Source organism: Podarcis pityusensis (genome assembly GCF_964106645.2).
Source record: "Podarcis pityusensis genome assembly, chromosome: 12".
NCBI classification, from domain to species: Eukaryota; Metazoa; Chordata; class Lepidosauria; order Squamata; family Lacertidae; genus Podarcis; species Podarcis pityusensis.
Window position 1 is genome coordinate 41175396 of NC_138037.1, and position 18441 is coordinate 41193836.

At 40.7% G+C, this 18441-nt stretch overlaps 1 protein-coding gene across 2 annotated transcripts in view; it reads right to left on the reverse strand.

Moving 5' to 3' along the window:
• ZNF385D (zinc finger protein 385D) overlaps positions 1–18441 on the reverse strand; it is a 609973-nt gene extending 591532 nt beyond the window's left edge. Inside the window, exons 1-2 of one of the 2 annotated variants that reach the window (XM_080974820.1) lie at positions 17953–18441; positions 17334–17442 (exon numbers count right to left, since the gene is read on the reverse strand). The gene's annotated coding sequence lies outside the window, so the exon portion shown is untranslated. The remainder of the gene's footprint in view (positions 1–17333; positions 17443–17952) is intronic. The other variant, XM_080974826.1, reaches the window with a different exon arrangement.

The following is an 18441-nucleotide window of genomic DNA, read 5'->3' on the forward strand; positions in this document are numbered from 1 at the left end:
TGGAATTGTAAGCCAATTGACACATGTAGTGTGATAAAAATCCATTGTGGAGATTCAGTCTGCAGCTGATGGTGCTGAACCTCTTGATGTATTGTAATTCAGCAGCTTCCCTGCTGCTGTCTCCCTTTGAAGATCTTTTGTTCAAAGAGGGCCATCTTAAGATTAGTTACAGAGTGTGTGCTGGCAGGCTGAAATGTTTCCCCACTGGCTTTCCATTTCTGAAGACACATTTGTTGCCTCCTCCTTCTGGATATCTGCATTTTACAAAAACAGGCCAAAGGGCATTGTTGGCAAATAATTGTTTACACGTCATCCTTAGATGCTGTGGAGGACATTATCGGGTCCTGTAATAGTGCTGTCAGGGCAGCTTTCTGGGCAGAGCTGGCATCTGGGTCCATAACTCTCTTGAGTGTCATGTTGTCGCTGGTAAATAGCAGGTTTAGGTTAAGAGGCTGTTTGCTGGTAAGTTTTACCCTGTTTGGATTTTTAATTGGATTTTTAAAATGGTTTGTGCTGTGTATTTTCCACCTTGGATAAAGGGCAGGTAAGAAAAATTATGAATGAATGAATGAATGAATGCAGGTCTGGCATCCAAGGCCTGTTAAAAGGAAATGTCATTGTCCAGGACGGACTGTAAATCATTGATGGTACAGCTGAGTGGTCTTAACCGTTGACTGTAAATTACAAGTGGTGGTCATTTTCTCTTCTAGGTCTGTTCTGTAGAAGATTGTTCCTGGATACCAATCTGACCTTGCTGGCCTGTTTTTTCACTTTGTTTGGTGGGCACTGTAGATTTCATCACAGGTAATCTATAACACAGTTGTCACAATCTAATGATAAGGAGTTCACATGAAGCATGTATACCGACAGTTAGAACCATAAAATGTGTACAGTCTTTTGTTTACTGTGTACCATACTGTTAAAATTCTTTCTGGAAAAAATACTAATCTTTTATTATTTTTTGTTGCTGAATTAAATTTTATTCTGAAAAGTCATGCAAGGTGAAACTTTTTTCTAGTGCATATATTGTAATCCCTTACACACAGCTTGCTCTTTAATTAAACAATTAAAAACAATTTTGAACGCAGAAGCAAAACTGAATCCAATATAGGCACAGACTGGGATAAAGATCTCCACTTAAAAGGCTTGTTGGAAAACGATGGTCTTCAATTGGCGCTGAAAAGACAATAGAGATGGTGCCCGTCTGATATGTAACTACCGTATTTTTTGCTCTATAACACGCACCCGACCATAACACGCACGTAGTTTTTAGAGGAGGAAAATCCGTAGGCATGCCACCCGTAGGCATTCCCTCCATAACACGCACAGACATTTCCCCTTACTTTCTAGGAGGAAAAAAGTGAGTGTTATGGTGCAAAAAATACGGTAGGTAAAAAGGTAAAGGGACCCCTGACCATGAGGTCCAGTCGCGGTTGACTCTGGGGTTACAGCACTCATCTCGCTTTACTGGCTGATGGAGCTGGCGTTTGTCTGCAGACAGCTTCCAGGTCATGTGGCCAGCATGACTAAGCTGCTTCTGGAGAACCAGAGCAGTTCATGGAAACGCCGTTGACCTTCCTGCCGGGAAGCACACTTTTTGGCGTGCTTTCAAACTGCTAGGTTGGTAGGAGCAGGGACTGAACAACAGGAGCTCAGCCTGTCACAGGGAATCAAACCACCGACCTTCTGATCGGCAAGCCCAAGAGGCTTAGTGGCTTAGACCACAGCGCCACCCGCATCCCTAGACTAACTAGAATAACTAGAGGGAGCTCCAAAGGGAAGGTGCCACTACACTAAAGGCTCAATTCCAATATCTTGCAGAACAGACCTCTTGATGAAATGATATGCGCAGGAGGCCCTCTCCTATAGAGAACAGCGATGGTATCCTTTGATAATCCATGGCACATCCTATATCTTCAAACTACAGATTGATGCCATCTTTGCTAGCTAAAATTATGCCATGTTTAAAAGACTCTCTAACATCTCTCTCTAACCTCTTTCCAAGCTCTTACTCTTGCAAAAATGTTATGAAAAGAAATATTTATTATTTTGAACAAACTAATACTGAGTTATGTTTAAATCTAGGGAAGGAAACATAGCCATCTAAATATAATATGTTATGCAAAATGATGGCAAAGCCACAAATATTCAAAACTTGGACCTTGAATCTTTTTGCTTCCTTAAAAAGAGAATGCTTCAGAGCTGAAGGGGATAAATTGGTACATGTTTTTGAGCAAGACTGCAGGGAATACTAATAACAAAACATGTAATTAATAGGACTACTATAAATTAAGTTATCCCCCATCAGATGTCTTAGCAAAAACACAGGCATAAAAACAATACACCTCGGCCACATTTTAAAATGACTGAGCTCTAATGTACGCAGCCTGCTACATCTGTTATTTTTGTGCCATGTTCCAATCCGTACTGGTGATAAAAGACTGTACAAGACGTAGTAAATTACTGTCTTTTTGATAGGAAACACAGATCCAAAATACCAGTCTGCCAAGGAACAAAAGCTCTATAGAATCTAAGGAACTATTTTGTAAGCACTTCAACCATATGCAGATAAAGTACCTGAACAAAAATGATGGGAACACATCAAACTCTAGGACAGAGAGCTTGTGGAATTTAAGTTGTTCGAGATCACTTATGTAAGGGGCAGCCTTTATTCCAAAAGCAGGGGTGGGAAACCTGTGGTCCTCCAAATGTTGCTGAACTTCCACCACCCCCAGACAGCATGTCCAGTAGAAATTATGGGAGTTATAATTCAAGTCCACATCTGGAAGACCCCAGATTCCTCCCTAGTCATGCTTTATTCAAAGGAGCTGCCTTCATTCCAGAGCACTGCAATCCCATGATCAATGTTGCTTGTTTCGAATGCTACAATATTAAAGTGCCCATCATTTCTGAACTGCTTAGTTAGCAGAACTCAGGTATTCATAGGAGTGACACTTCCATTACAGGCTGAATGGTAGAACCGTCCCTCAGAACATATATACAGTGGTACTTCGGGTTAAGTACTTAATTCGTTCCGGAGGTCCGTTCTTAACCTGAAACTGTTCTTAACCTGAACCACTTTAGCTAATGGGGCTTCCCGCTGCTGCTGGGCCGCCGGAGCACAATTTCTGTTCTCATCCTGAAGCAAAGTTCTTAACCCAAGGTACTATTTCTGGGTTAGCGGAGTCTGTAACCTGACGCATCTGTAACCCAAGGTACCACTGCAATGTGGTCCTAAGGAAGGCCTTCAACCCAGTTGGCATAACTATCTAATCCTTCAATTAACTATCTCAGCTGTCTTGTTGGATGCCACAAATACTAATACAATATAGAAAGGAAAAGGAATATAAGTCCACCAACAGAAACTGGATTAGAGAGCATGTTGATTTTTGAAACTCGTATACAGTGGTACCTCAGGTTAAGTACTTAATTCGTTCCAGAGGTCCGTTCTTAACCTGAAACTGTTCTTAACCTGAAGCACCACTTTAGCTAATGGGGCCTCCTGCTGCTGCCGTGCCGCCAGAGCACGATTTCTGTTCTCATCCTGAAGCAAAGTTCTTAACCCGAGGTAATATTTCTGGCTTAGCGGAGTCTGTAACCTGAAGCGTATGTAACCTGAAGCGTATGTAACCCGAGGTACCACTGTGTGTACAAAATGCAATTATAGACAACTGCAAACTTGTTTAATTTTTACATATAACAACTCACAGCCTGTGGTCTAATAACTTGGCAGGTTTCTCCCACAGAGACGGACTGTTTGCTCCCTGCCCACACTTCACCGTTGGATTACTGGCTGCCTCTGAATCTTCCCACCACCTCCACTCTCCAAAGACAAAAACAAGAGCTGCTAAGAGGAAACAGATCCACTGAGTCTCCATTGACCGTTTACTCAAATTTCCCTTCCATTGCCTGAGTTTGAACTCAGCCTTGTCTCAGCCTGGCTGAGATTTTAGATCCTGCTCCCTTACATTAAGAGCTTCTCAACAGGAAACCTACTGGATCAGGCTCAGGATCCTTCTAATTAAGCATCCTATTTCTAACAGAAACCAGCCTGATACCTGTAGGAAGCGTTCAAGAGGGTATGAAGGCAACATCCCTCCCTATTTTATTTCCTGGTGCTTAACGATAGACTACGTCTGAATACGAAGGTTCCGTTTAGCAATCAGAATTAATAGCCACCAATAGACAAATGGCCCCATTTGGTGCAGAACTGTCATTTCGAGATGTATATACTGGTTACTTAGAATTTGTTTTCTATGAATACTTGAGTGGTTGTCTGTTTCCTCTGTTTCCCACTTCTGTACAGTGGTACCTCGGGTTACATACGCTTCAGGTTACAGACGCCCCTAACCCAGAAATAGTGCTTCAGGTTAAGAACTTTGCTTCAGGATGAGAACAGAAATCGTGCTCCGGCGGCACGGCAGCAGCAGGAGGCCCCATTAGCTAAAGTGGTGCTTCAGGTTAAGAACAGTTTCAGGTTAAGTACGGACCTCCGGAACGAATTAGGTACTTAACCCGAGGTACCACTGTACTTTTGAGAAAAACTGGCAAAGCCACTTTTGGAAAGTGCTACATAAGTGTTCAGTTTCGTGACTCCTGCAGATGTAAAGAAGAAACCTAGGCCTTAATCCCTTCACATTGCTGTGAGAAAATGTCTAAAACAGGAGGTTAAACAGAATCAGTTTATAGGAAGCGTTTATGCATGCTGTTCGAGAAAATGCACTTGTTGCCTCCTGATTCTTTTTAAGGTAAAGCTTATTCTTTTTTAAAAAATGTCAGTACAGTGGTACCTTGGTTCTCAAACCGCTTAGTTATCAAACAAATCAGCTCGTGTTCCTGTTTGCGAACGTTTTTCAGAAGCTGAACATCCGACGCGGCTTCCGCTTGAGTGCAGGAAGCTCCTGCAGCCAAACGGAAACCACACCTTGGTTTTCAAACGCACCTTGGATTCCCAGAATGGATTAAATTCGAGAACCAAGATACCACTGTACACTGCTTGCATTGTGTAATTAGTAAAACCTACTTGAAACTTGTTTTGAACAGATCTACTTAAAGTGTTCATTGTAATTTGATGTTTTTAATGATATTTTTAGGGATATCTTTGTGAATTTTGTTCTTATATGTTGTATTCCACCTTGTTGTATTCCACGTTTTAAATGAAAGTGTGGATTATACATTCATAAATTTTTTAAAAAACACCAACTGTTTTGCTTTAAAAATAAAAACCTTTCTAGCATATGATTGGCAAAACTGCCAATATTTGTTGACTTTCTTAACTATAATAATTCCAGGTCATGCTTATTTTCTGGCCTGACTCGTTCTCACTCTTCACTACAGACCATTTAAAGCACATTCAATGCAAATGTAAAGTAAATAGCCTCCCCCAAAGAATCCTGGGAACTGGAATTTGCTAAGGGTGCTGAGACTTTAGCTCTATGAGGGGTAAACTACTATTCCTAGGGTTCTTTGGGGAAAGTCATGTGCTTTAAATGTGCAATGGATGTGTTGTAAATCTATGCTGTCAATCTACATGAAGTCCCTTTGCTGAGACAGAACTGAATCTTATAATAACTCATTTTATCTCTTCATTCAGGTGCATGGGCGTAGCCGGGGGCAGGCTTTATGTTGGGGGGGGTGCAGAACTGAGCTATCTGTGATGCGCTTGGTCAGTTATTTAAGTATTTTTATTAATTTACTTGATTTGGGGGGGACAGTTGCCCCCTGCCCCCCCCTTTGGCTGCACCCAGGTTTGTGTGGCTGTGGGTATTCGTGGCTGAAGATAGAAGACAGCACCTCCGTCACACTGAATGTTCATATTGATTTTTAACTGCAGTTTTATCACTTCTTTTATTCGTTACTTTGAATTCTATGGAATTGCAATTGTTACAACGGTCAGAACAATCATTAAGTGGTCTACCCAGACCCTCAGCAATTTTCAAATTGTCCATGGGGGGAAACATCTGGGAGCAACTGAACTAGGTGGTTAACTTTATGACAGTTACTTTAAATACAAATGTTTACAATATTTGGTTACTGTCATTTTAAATGGTACATCAAATACAAAAGAGGGCTGCTGCAACTAAGAGGATAGTTATGTGACTTTCAGTTCCTTTCCCTTAAAATAGAGGAGGGGGACTTTTTTCGGCTCCATGGGCCAGATCCTTATTAAGATCAGTTTCCTTTCCTTCTTGTTTTTCGATCTAAAAATGTTTCTGTGCCTGAAAAACTGACTTAATAAAAATAATCTATACAAAAGAGAACCCAAAAAATCATTTTTCATGTGATCATAAATAAAAGGGCAGAAATCTGTTGTGTGGTTTTTCTCTGATTACTGACGGAATTCTGTAACACAATGGACATGAATGGGTATGTATGTGTGTGTGTGTGTGTGTGTGTGTGTGTATAAATAATAGCTTGTAGACCACCTCCCAGTCGCAGCTGCTTGGAACACTCCCTTGACTATTTCCCAACATTCCATACTAACAATTATTATTATTTATGTTGAAATACTGCATGACGTATTTTGCCTCCCACCCCCATCCTCACATTTTTCCTAACATGAAGAACCAAAGGAAGAATGGGGCAAAGGCAATAGATGAAAATCCAGCAAGTTACCCACAATGGAATCCAACCGAAAGCAACAGAAAGAGGACTAAGTTGTTCTGACTGAGTTCAGTATCTTTTATTTCATTGGCATTTAGTCATGACTAACTTTTACTGGATTGTGCCCAGGGAAGAGGAAAATCAGTTAAAAGGAGATGACAGACTAAGAGCCAAGAAGATCAATCATAGGACAGAAATCCCAGGTGATCCCATAAAGGACATCTTTCTCCTTAATATTAGTTTCCTAGTTTCCGTAGATATTTTTTTATGACTGGAAACAGTAAAGTTCATAGCTTTTCAATGCAGTAAGCAAATGTGAACTCTGTTCCAGATGCCAGAAGTAATTTATTATAAAATAAATAAGCAAACGTGTCCATGAAGTGACAGACACATCAAATTTATAACACACCATCATCTGCTCTCTGAAAATGGAAAACTAATTTATGCCTTTTTGTCACTTGCTACACTCTTCTTTACTTTCTTAACTTCTGGTGAAGTAAGGTCTTGCCAACATCTGCAGAGGAAGCAGATTTAAACCATTCTCTCCCTGCTTCTGAAAACCAATGCCAGAGACGGCTTAAGTACTTTCATACGGTACATGTCCACTGTGTGTGTCTTGGGCCCGTGCAAGTAAATATAGCAAAGTGTAAAATCATGATTCATGTCTTTCTTAAATCTGTATCTTTGCTTTGTTGCAAAGCAGCCAGATTTGTTCTCTGGGAGTTTGATGGTTGTTCCTTCTGAATGTGCAAAATGACAAAGATAAGTGTAAGGAGCTGTGATATGCTGAACATTTTGCAAAGTTTGATTGTTACTACAAATATTTCTGTTTCATAGGATGATAAAATATTCACACTCCAAAAACCTACCTTCCACTCCTGCAAATGTTTGCATCTATTTGTCTCCTGGTGTACAGATGCAGTGGTGCAATTTTGTCCTACTTAGAATAATAGAACTGTAATGGAAAGGAATTGCTGAAACAATTAACAGAAGTGGAATACAAAAAGGGAGGTGTGAGGAGGTCACTGAAATAAGTGAATGAAAGATAAGATACGGAAATTGTTCGATTTTTTTTTAATTGTTTTTGTTCTGTTAGTTTAGTGTGTTGTGTAGTGTTTTTGTATTGTGTTGTGTTGTTCTTTTTTCTTCTTATTTTTGTGTGTGTTTGAATTGTCGGAAAAGTAATAAATATTATTTTTTTTAAAATAGAATAATAGAACTGTAGGGACTACGAGGGCCACCTAGTCTAACCCCCTGCAATACAGGAATATTTTTGCCCAACAAGGGGCTCAAACCCATGACCCTAAAATTAAGAGTCTCATGCTACCGCGGTGGCTTTGAAACAGTTTCTTCACTATAGGATCCCAGCCAATGAGGGATCATATAGTAAACATCTTGATGTTATTGTACCCTGTGGCTAGTCAAATTTGCCTATATGAACAGTTTAAGTATTTGTTTCATTTTAATGAATTTTTATTGCATATTGTATGTTATCCTTGCAAATTGCTTCGGGACTTCTTTTGTGCACAGCAATACATAAACTGACTAAATCTAATCCAATCTAATCTATATGTCACTTTCACTGAGAGTAAACAAAGTGTCCCATTGCCCTCACTCTAAATGTGGGAGAAGATGGAACATTTCCTCATTTCCAAGGCTGATGCTTCCTCCCTTGTCACATTGCACTAGTGTTTTCATTGATCTTCAGCGCTACGCCCCAGTCCACCTCTAGCTGTGTGTAGCAGAAATATAATATAGAGAAAACTGCATAATCAGATGCACAGCTGAATGAATATACAGTCATACCTCGGGTTGAATGTGCTTCAGGTTGAGCGCATTACTTCTGGGTTTTGCCGCTTGCGCATGTGCAGACGCTCAAAAATGATGTCATGCGCATGCTCGGAAGGGGCAAAACGTGACCCGCGCACATGCAGATGCGCCATTGCGTCTTACGTTCCATTCAGGATGTAAACGGGGCTCCAGAACGGATCCCGTTCGCATCCCGAGGTACCACTGTACCTAGATAAGAATGTGTGATTAGGCTAAAGTGAAGAAGCAGTTTCCCATTTGTCTTAGCAACAGGGACACATTTTCCCAAACATCAGACTCCTTGCAAACAAACAAACAAACAAACAAAGCTGCCCAGGAGGACTCCCCTGCTGTGAGTACCTGCAGGTCCTGTCCCTGCCACTCACCACTTGGCCCAGGGCGGGGCCTGACAGGCCTCATAAGGACGGCTACCACTGCTGCTGTTGCCGCCCAGGAGAACTCAGAACAGCGCAGAGTTCTTTTAAAAATGTTTTTAAAATTTCTTTTTTACCTTTTTAAATTCTTTTTGGTGTGGGGGGGTGGGATGGATGTTTAGCAGGATTTGGGAATTTGTTTATCTCACATCATATGTAACCAATATATGAAAAAGACTTTAGAACCTGAGAAAAGTGACAATGCACGTACTTTTGTAAATAAAGAAAGTCTTCAATAATAATTTATTTTTTTTTAAAAAAAGAACATAGTCATTGTGGTCAGTAGTGCCAAGCCCTAAAAATGTTTACTGTTTACCTTTTTTAATGAAAGCATGTCGGTATCAGCTGCAGCAGGAATAGGAAAAGTTCAAAAAGTTGTTAAAATAGTTTGAGAATGGCCTAGAATTGATCTTTTAAAAATTGAGAAGTTAATTTGTCACTTATCTTTTTTGTTGTATTCCTTTCAAAGAGCTTTTTTGTTCAGCCACACAGCTGAAGTGTTCTACAAAGCTAAGGTGTGCTCCACAAATAAGGCCTTTAAGGAAATATGAAACTGCAGTACAACCACAGGGTCCAGTAACATAGCGTTTTGAGTATATTTTTGTGGCAGAATAACAGCACGGAACTATCAGATGAGCTAATAAATTAGTTTGTACTGGAAAGCTCTTCACATACAAGCCTACATGTCAAATCCAAGATTGGGAAAGTCTAGCTCAAAGAACCTTGTTGGGGCTTCAGTTAGAGATTCTTGACATGCAAAATCTGTACCCTTATTGTGCTTTGAGATCTTCTACCTACAATGGCAAGGTCGTTGCTGAATCGCTTGTTATTGCTGAACTAAAACTGGAAAACAGAGTTTATGGATATTTCATATCCTGCAAAATCCTTCCTTGGCAGTGTCCCACTTCTTTGCAGAAGGGTGCAGCACTGTGTTTGTTTGTTTGTTTGTTTGTTTGTTTGTTTGTTTGTTTGTTTGTTGCAATAATAATAATAATTTATTATTTATACCCCGCCCATCTGGCTGGGTTTGCCAGCCACTCTGGGCGGCTTCCAACAGAATATGAAAATACAATAGTCTATTAAACATTAAAAGCTTCCCTAAACAGGGCTGCCTTCAGATGTCTTCTAAAAGTCTGGTAGTTGTTTTTCTCTTTGACATCTGATGGGAGGGCGTTCCACAGGGCAGGTGCCACTACCAAGAAGGCCCTCTACTTGGTTCCCTGTAACTTGGCTTCTCGCAGCGAGAAGGTCCCCGGCACTGGACCTCAGTGTCCAGGCAGAACAATGGGGGTGGAGATGCCCCTTCAGGTATACTGGACCAAGGCCGTTTAGGGCTTTAAAGGTCTGCACCAACACTTTGAATTGTGCTCGGAAACATACTGGGAGCCAATGTAGGTCTTTCAAGATGGGTGTTATGTGGTCTCGGTGGCTGCTCCCAGTCACCAGCCTAGCTACCGCATTCTGGATTAGTTGTAGTTTCCGGGTCACCTTCAAAGGTAGCCCCACATACAGCGCATTGCAGTAGTCCAAGCGAGAGATAACTAGAGCATGCACCACTCTGCGGAGACAGTCTGTGGGCAGAATAATGTTGGGGAAGAAGAAAAAGGAGAGGAAGTGGTAAAGTTATATTCTTATACTTAGTGTTTATGTGGGGGTTTTTATGTCAGCATCATTTGGGTAGGTTCTTTTTCTGTTTGTTCATTATGTTTCCTCAATGGTGAAAGGGGTTGGGTGGGGACCCCAGGGCATGGTTGGTTGTGTTTAGTTGGCTGCAGTGAGATTTGTTTGCGAGGTGTGGGGAGTTGTTGGGTCAAGTTAGCCAGATTGTTTGTATGCTGTCAGTGGGTTCTTATTGTCCTGTTGGGCTGCATACGTGATAAAGGTGAGCCATACTGGGGTAAAGGTATCCTCCTCTATTTGTCCCACTGTCACTTTCAGTCTATTGGCTAGCTTTTCTAGTAAGGCTGTTTCCCATACGATTTGGTACCATTGTTTCATGTCCACTCCTGACAGGTCTCTCTCCAGTGTCTGGGAATTGCAGGTGATCAGAATGCTGTTGCACTCAGGTTCTATTTGCAGGCTCCCTATCTAGTTGGCCACTGTGATAATAGGCTGCTGGACTAAATGGGTCATTGGCTTGATCCAGTAGGGCTCATCTTTCCTTACAAGAAGCACTGGGCAAGGTGACTACAGCCACCACAACCCTTATTCCCTTCAATGCTTCTGGGCCCTGTTCCTAAAGTACATAACATCAGGGCTCAGTAGAATTAGTGGGGGTTACTACAACTGCCTCATCTTGCACTTTTTTCCGCACCAGGCTGAGTACTGGGCGGCCAGAACTGCCCGCCCACCCCATTTCCTGATAAGCTCTCTTTGGTGAGGATTACAATAATATTACTGAGGGCCCCCCCTCAAAATTGATATTAGCACTGAGTAAATATATGTCAGTTCCTTTAGTACTAAGATGCAACTCAGATTCAAGAATAACAAGGCCAACAGAAACACTAACAATAGCTAATACCAACACGCACCTTAAATGCTCTCTGAATATTTTAAAGCTCAAGTAGGTAGATGCATCTGTTTCAGAAATTCCCACTTATACAGAAGTGAAAAGGTGTGAAAAACTAAAAGGATGCTATAACACTCATCTCTCACATGTTATTGAAATTAAAATGGACCACATCTAAAACAAAGCATAGCCCTACAAGCTTTATGCTCGGATAATGTAATTCAGCCATAGTCTTATAAGCAAAAGTAAATAAAATTAAATGACGTGACTTCCGGGGTGGTGCCATCGGCAATGGCGGACTCCCTCTGAACTGGAGGGACCAGCTCCGTGCGAAACGGGTCTTTTCCGCTACGGCGAAGCGGGGACCCTTTTAGAAATCACAGGCGGATGAAGCCTGTGACCATGGGACTCGGCGGACACCCTTAGCGCCCCCCCAACCCACAAAGGAACCCATTAACGGGCTCCGAAGCGAAGAGGGGGAAGTGGCACGGTGCTGCGAGTCAACTGCTTTTTCCGTGGAGCGAAGCCGCATAGCCGTTGCCGGAGAGCGCTGCCTTTTTCCTGGGACAATTTGGCATCTAAAATAATCACCCGTGAGTACATAAACTTTGAACAATTGGACTATAAACAAGGATTGGCGAGCAGAAAGGAATTGGACTTAAAAATTTAATCTAATTTGGTATTGAAACGGGAAGGTCTAAACAGGAAGTCAGCCTTCCGTTTCTCTGTAGACAGAATAAAGCAAAGACAACGTAAACTAGAGCTTAGAAAATTACTTCTAAAGGATTGGCTTTCATCATTTAAAATTGTTGAACCCCCCTTTGGTAGCAGGAGAAGAAGGGGGATCTTTTTTTGGACTGTTTAAACCTGCAGAAGCGAGTTCAAAGTAAAGTAACTTTCCTCCGTCCTGATCCTGGAGCGGGGTGTCAGGACTGATGTTTGAAGCTCATTGACCAGAGACAAATGCTTGTGACAGACAGTTAAAAGAAGTGTAATATAGTGATTCCACTGTTTCCTTTCACATTTTAAAGGAACAAATATTGACAAAATATCTCTAAAAAGAAACTTTGTTGCTATTGTCTTTAAAAAGAAAGAACAAACAGAAGTTTTCCCCCTAGAGGGAGACTGTGAAACTGTAACTAATTTCAGGGAGCTTGCAGCTGTTACAGATTACAATTGTGGGAAAGGACTTGTGACCTTGCAGGACAATGTTTTCAGAAGCTCTGTTGGGTGCTCTCTGTAAAATAAATGCCCTACTGGACCAGTTAAATCAGAAGACGGACTTGATGACTAATGCGGCCAGAACTTTTGAACAGGTAGTGGGAAACTATATGGAGCCCACCCAGGAACTAAAACAGGAGTGTGCCCTGACAGAACACATGAGAAGAGGACGTTGCTGAATCTTGGGCGCCAGGGATGGAGGAAGCTGCGGCCCTGCAGGAACATGAGCCTTTGGATTTGACAAATGATCTTGGAAAAAACCAGGTTTGGAAAGATAAAGTTTGGATTGGTTTGGAAATGGGGGGTTGGATTGACCCCCCCCCCCCATGCAGGGATGTTTGGACTTTCCGAGTCTGGCAATGGGCCGTCAGATGTTTGGAGCTGTGGGGGCTCTCAATTTTGGAGGGAATCTGAAACATGTTCTTAAATATCACATGGAGTTTAGTCCGGACTATGGAAAAGGGGCTGATTTGTTGAAAAGGGTCAAAAACATTACCAAGCTGGAGTTCCCACGAATGAAAGGAAAATATGAAGAAGAGCTGCGGAAGGGACATGGAAGAGACTTGAGGGCCTCGGATATAAGGTTACCAGGTTAATGCGCTAGATCAACGGGATAAAAAGGACTGGCAAAACCCGGGACCAGGAGGAAGGGACGCTGGATGAAGATTGGATTGTTCTGATTTCTTTTTTCTATCGTTAGGATTGTTTTATAAAATTGATGAATGTTAGAAAAATGTTGAAATGAAATTACTTGGCTCTAGCAAAAATGTTTAAAGAATTAGGTAAGAATATTATGGTTATGAGAAGTTGGTAAAAATAAGATTTAAGCTTTAAGCTTTTTTATAAGATAAGATGAAAATAGATTAAGGTAATGTAATGACAGAATATCATGAATTATGGAAAGGATTTGCTGTGATGATTATTAATTAGGATACAAGAAAAGGGAGGAGGAGGAGGTCAAAGAAAGAAGGTAATGAAAGTTGAGAATTTGAGAATGATGGATTTATTTTTTCTTTCTTTTTTCTTTTTTCTGTTTTGTCTTTTTTTTGTAATTCTAAATTTTTTTTCAATAAATATCATTTAAAAAAAAAAGCTGTTCAAAAACCAAAAAATAAAATAAAATAAAATGACGTGTTCCCTCAGTTTGTTTGGGAAGCGTGTTGTCAAATTATGCACAGCACATATAAAATGTTTTACAGTGGCAATTAGAACGTGTATCAAAGCTTACTTGAAGAAAATGGGCGATCTCTATGTTTACTTCAGTTAGATTAGATCCAAGGTGAAGATAGCCATCTTTCTATTAGCCTCCCCTCTGTATGAAGAGAGGGGAGGAAATGTGTATCCAGTTTTTCTGTTTGTCTTACTCTCTGTACACTGACCAATCCACAACATTACAATTCCTGGCCAATTTCTGGCTCATTACTGGCCTCAGTAAGCAGAAGCAGCTGTGATACTTATAGTTTTGTGATCCTTCACCTCATGGGAAACGTAACATAGCAAGCCATTCAGCTGATCTCCACTGCATTTGGACAAGCAAAACAATACAATCAAAGTGGAAAGATTCAGAGAGTTGAAACACTTTCAAAAGCGAGTTGTATTTGTTTTCTCAAAAGGAAAAATAAACTTGGGCTCAGTGGTTACAAACTGGAGAAGTAGTTGGTGTCAGTCAAATATGTATTATCTAACCAGTTAGATAATTACAAGTACAAGCTAGTGACTCCAAAAGAATTAGGATTGCATAAATCTTGATAATCTTCTAAAGCTAATCCCATCACAGCTTCACTCACTTCTCCCTGACCTATCCAGAGCTCCTTCTGCCTGCCTGCACCACTTATACAAATCTTTCTTATCAACTGTGATAAACAGAACCTCCATGTGCAGATGTAGTATACCCCTGAAAACCAGTTTCTGGTTTAACAAGGAAATACTATGGCTCTCATGCCCTACTTGTAAGCACTCTAGTATTTGGCTGGAAACAGAATGCTGAACTAGACATAGATATACAATCTGCTCAAAGCCAGAAACTGAGTTCAAGGCAGAAATGTGGTGTGAAAGCCAGTTCCGCCAAACCACTCATTCAATCTCACATCTCCTGCTGCAAAATCCATTTTACTGATGCTAGGGTGGCACTGTGGTGTAAACTGAGTCTTGGGCTTGCCGATTGGAAGGTCGGCGGTTCAAATCCCCACAACGGGGTGAGCTCCCATTGTTCAGTCCCAGCTCCTGCCAACCTTGCATATAAAGATGAGTATTTGGGGGAGGGGAGAGCAAGCTGAAAATAACTGTGAACAGGTGCCTCTCCCATTTGCTCTAAGAAACAAGGAGCAGCCTCCCAGTACGTTTCCGAGCACAATTCAAAGTGTTGGTGCTGACCTTTAAAGCCCTAAACGGCCTCGGTCCAGTATACCTGAAGGAGCGTCTCCACCTCCATCGTTCTACCCGGACACTGAGGTCCAGCACCGAGGGCCTTCTGGCGGTTCCCTCACTGCGAGAAGCCAAGTTACAGGGAACCAGGCAGAGGGCCTTCTCGGTAGTGGCGCCCTCCCTGTGGAACGCCCTCCCACCAGATGTCAAAGAGAACAACAACTACCAGACTTTTAGAAGACATCTGAAGGCAGCCCTGTTTAGGGAAGCTTTTAATGTTTGATGTATCATAGTATTTTAATATTCTTTTGGAAGCCGCCCAGAGTGGCTGGGGAAACCCAGCCAGATGGGCGGGGTATAAATAATAAATTATTATTATTATTATTATTATTCTACAGATCCACTACCACTTGTTGATTTGTATGGGAAACAATTCAGATTACTTTTGGTATCTTCACTTGTAATTAGCAAATTACATTGTTTGTGCTTTAATTTACTTACTATTTTTATCCTATCCCAAGCGCAAGAATTAGGAGATATTAGAATATAAAAAGTTCATTTTCTCCAAAGTTCACAATGCACTTTGGGTTTCATTCAAGAGGGTTTTTCCATTTTTTTCATCTTGACCAGTACAATCCATTTTGATGTCTTCTTCTCTGATATACCATAGGCCAGGTGTGAGGCACTTTTGGCCCTCCCGATGTTGCTGAACTACAACTCCCATCAGACACAGTAAGCATGGCCAATAGCCAGGGAGCTATTGTCTGGAAAACCAAAGGCTCCCCACACCTGGCATATACAATTAATAACACAAATTCCTGCCATCTACTCATTACTATTCTCCATGGTTTAAGATACACCACATTCTACCAACCAGCTTAAATCTGCCCCCACATGCATATCACTTAACATCCCACGTAGGGGTCCCCAAACAGCATTGTGTGGTAACTTGTAACATAACAGCAAGTATGGAAGAAGGATGTGGTAAAGGAAATAAATCAACTTTCTCAGACTTGATGACAAGAAACATCTAGGCCTTTAGAAGTTTGTCTTTTTATATGCTTCTTCACAGATTAGATCTGTCTTTTTTCTCAGGTTTCTTTTGTTCCAAAACCATTGTCCTCAGCCCTCAACCATGCATAATCTGCCTGACTTCCTCTGAAACACAGCATCATATAGGATGATACGCAACTGGAATCAACTATTCTTTACAACAAGATAGACAAATATAAGTACTGTATTTTAATCAAGAGCTTTGATCATATACTTCAAGTTACAAAAATATAAGCAAAAATAGCTAAAGACAATCCGTTCCTCTGAGGATTTTTGTATTTCCGTCTTCCTTCTGCTCAGAGAGGGGAGAACTTTTAATTCCTGTACTTGATTAAGGGATAGCTAATAGTCTGAAGACAAATTATCCAGTTATACTTAAAAGGTAAGGGTCCCAAGTATGGAGAAGGTTCTACTTTTTGCCCCACTATTTTACTGATTTCTTGACACTAAATACTGATTTATTTTGTACGCCAGAATTTTGGTGAAGCCATCAAAACATGTTATTCATTCCACCCACTTCATCCTTAATATATTTTATCTTTATTCTTTAGGATGCTGCTTACTTTGTATAATACTTGAAAACGGTGAAGCTTACTGATTTCACATTGTTATTCAAGGGTAACTCTCCCTCCCCATTGTGGTTCCACTTAAATAATAATTGATTGTGAAACTGCTTTCTGGCAAAGGAGAGGAGGAGCAGCAGAAGATGCTTGAAAAGAAAACTGAGAAAGATTACTATGATGTTGAACAGCGCTTGTCACGTTTGCATTTTTGGATAATTAATGTTTTTGACTAATTTTATGAACAAGTATAATCTCGTATTTCAGTGCTTCAGACCAAATTACGAAGTCAAACACAACATTTCTGTACACCTTTACATTATTTAAATCCCCTACGCTTTGCTTAAAGATTCTTTTTCCCAGTGGAAATTAAATACTAATTACTTTTGGTGAGGAATTTTTTTTTTTTAATAGAAGGTACTTCTTCTGTTTATTTATATTTATAGCCATATACTAAAAAATGTTCTCCAATGCTCTGCTGTTAGCAGTGACACTTATTGAGTAAAGTGATGTTTAAAAAAATCAAAATATACTTCAAACATATCACAGTAAAAATAAACTTGTAATACACTTGTCTCCCAACAAGGATCACCACCAAACCCATCCCCATTCCCGCTATTATATACTGTAATTCTGAAGGTTCTGCTTCAGTATGCTGGGCTGACTTTTTAATAGCCTGTTCAACAGTGTTTTTGAAAACAGAGTATTATTTTGGTTAGAAATAGACTAGGAAAGCATCACTGTACTGTTGTATTAATAACAGTTCAAAATTAAGCTTACCAGCTGCAGCACATGATATGGCAGCCTCTAAAGCACTTTAGTGTGTGTTGGGGGGGGGGTGCAGTCAAGGAACAAATCTCTCCCATGCTAGTTAAATCTTCTGGAATCCCTGAGAAAAAAAGAGCTGAATCAGGAAGAATGGCCATTCTAGTTCCAGACAAGATTAAAATTTGCATGTATTTAAAATAATTATGACACCCATAGAATTCAACACAATAACAAACAATATAATCTTAATATTTTGCAAACTTCCATGCACAACAGCCTAGGCTATAAAAAAAAATCCAAACAGATGGCAAACTGAAGTTGAGACACAAGAGGTTTGCCCAGTGCCATCCAGCAAGTCTCAAATGCCCACACCTAACAGTCTGTCCTCTTGTCCATGTTGCCTTTTTTCTTGCATCTGGGGCTTTCAGCCACCTGCTTAATTTTGGTTGGGGCTTCTGAAAACTGATTCTGTCTAGTTTTATTCTGTCATTCAACTGTTTATCCATTCAGTCAAAAGTTCTGTAGTCTAATTCAGACATTATATTTTGTCATCAGGAAGTAACTAACAATCATCTTTTCCATCACTGATTTTCCATGCAGCTGCACATGTGTGGAACAAATTTGTTCTTACCTCTTGCAAATATGAAGAGATGGCCTGCATAGAAAGAGTTCATCTCAAGGTAGGTGGACTGACTTTCCATTCTGCCCAATTATTCTTCACTGCTTTTCTTTCAACTGCTTTCCCAATATTGGGGTCAGGGGTCAGCACTGTGGCACAGCTACCTTCAAGCGCGATATTCAAGAAGGCCCACTTGGGATGTTGGGGGCTTTGCTGGCTGAGTAGGGGTTCTGCTCTCTGCCAGGCACAACACCATCACTTATCCTACTCTGACTCAAAAGCATACCCTCCAACATTTTTCTGATGAAAATAGGGATGTCCTATTCCATGATGATGATTTTATTATTGATACCCCAGCCATGTGACTGAGTTGCCCCAGCCACTCTGGGCGGCTTCCAACATATATAAAAACATAATAAAATATTAAACATTAAAAAACTTCTGTATACAAGACTGCCTTCTGATGTCTTTTAAAAATTTAATTGTTACTTATCTTCTTGG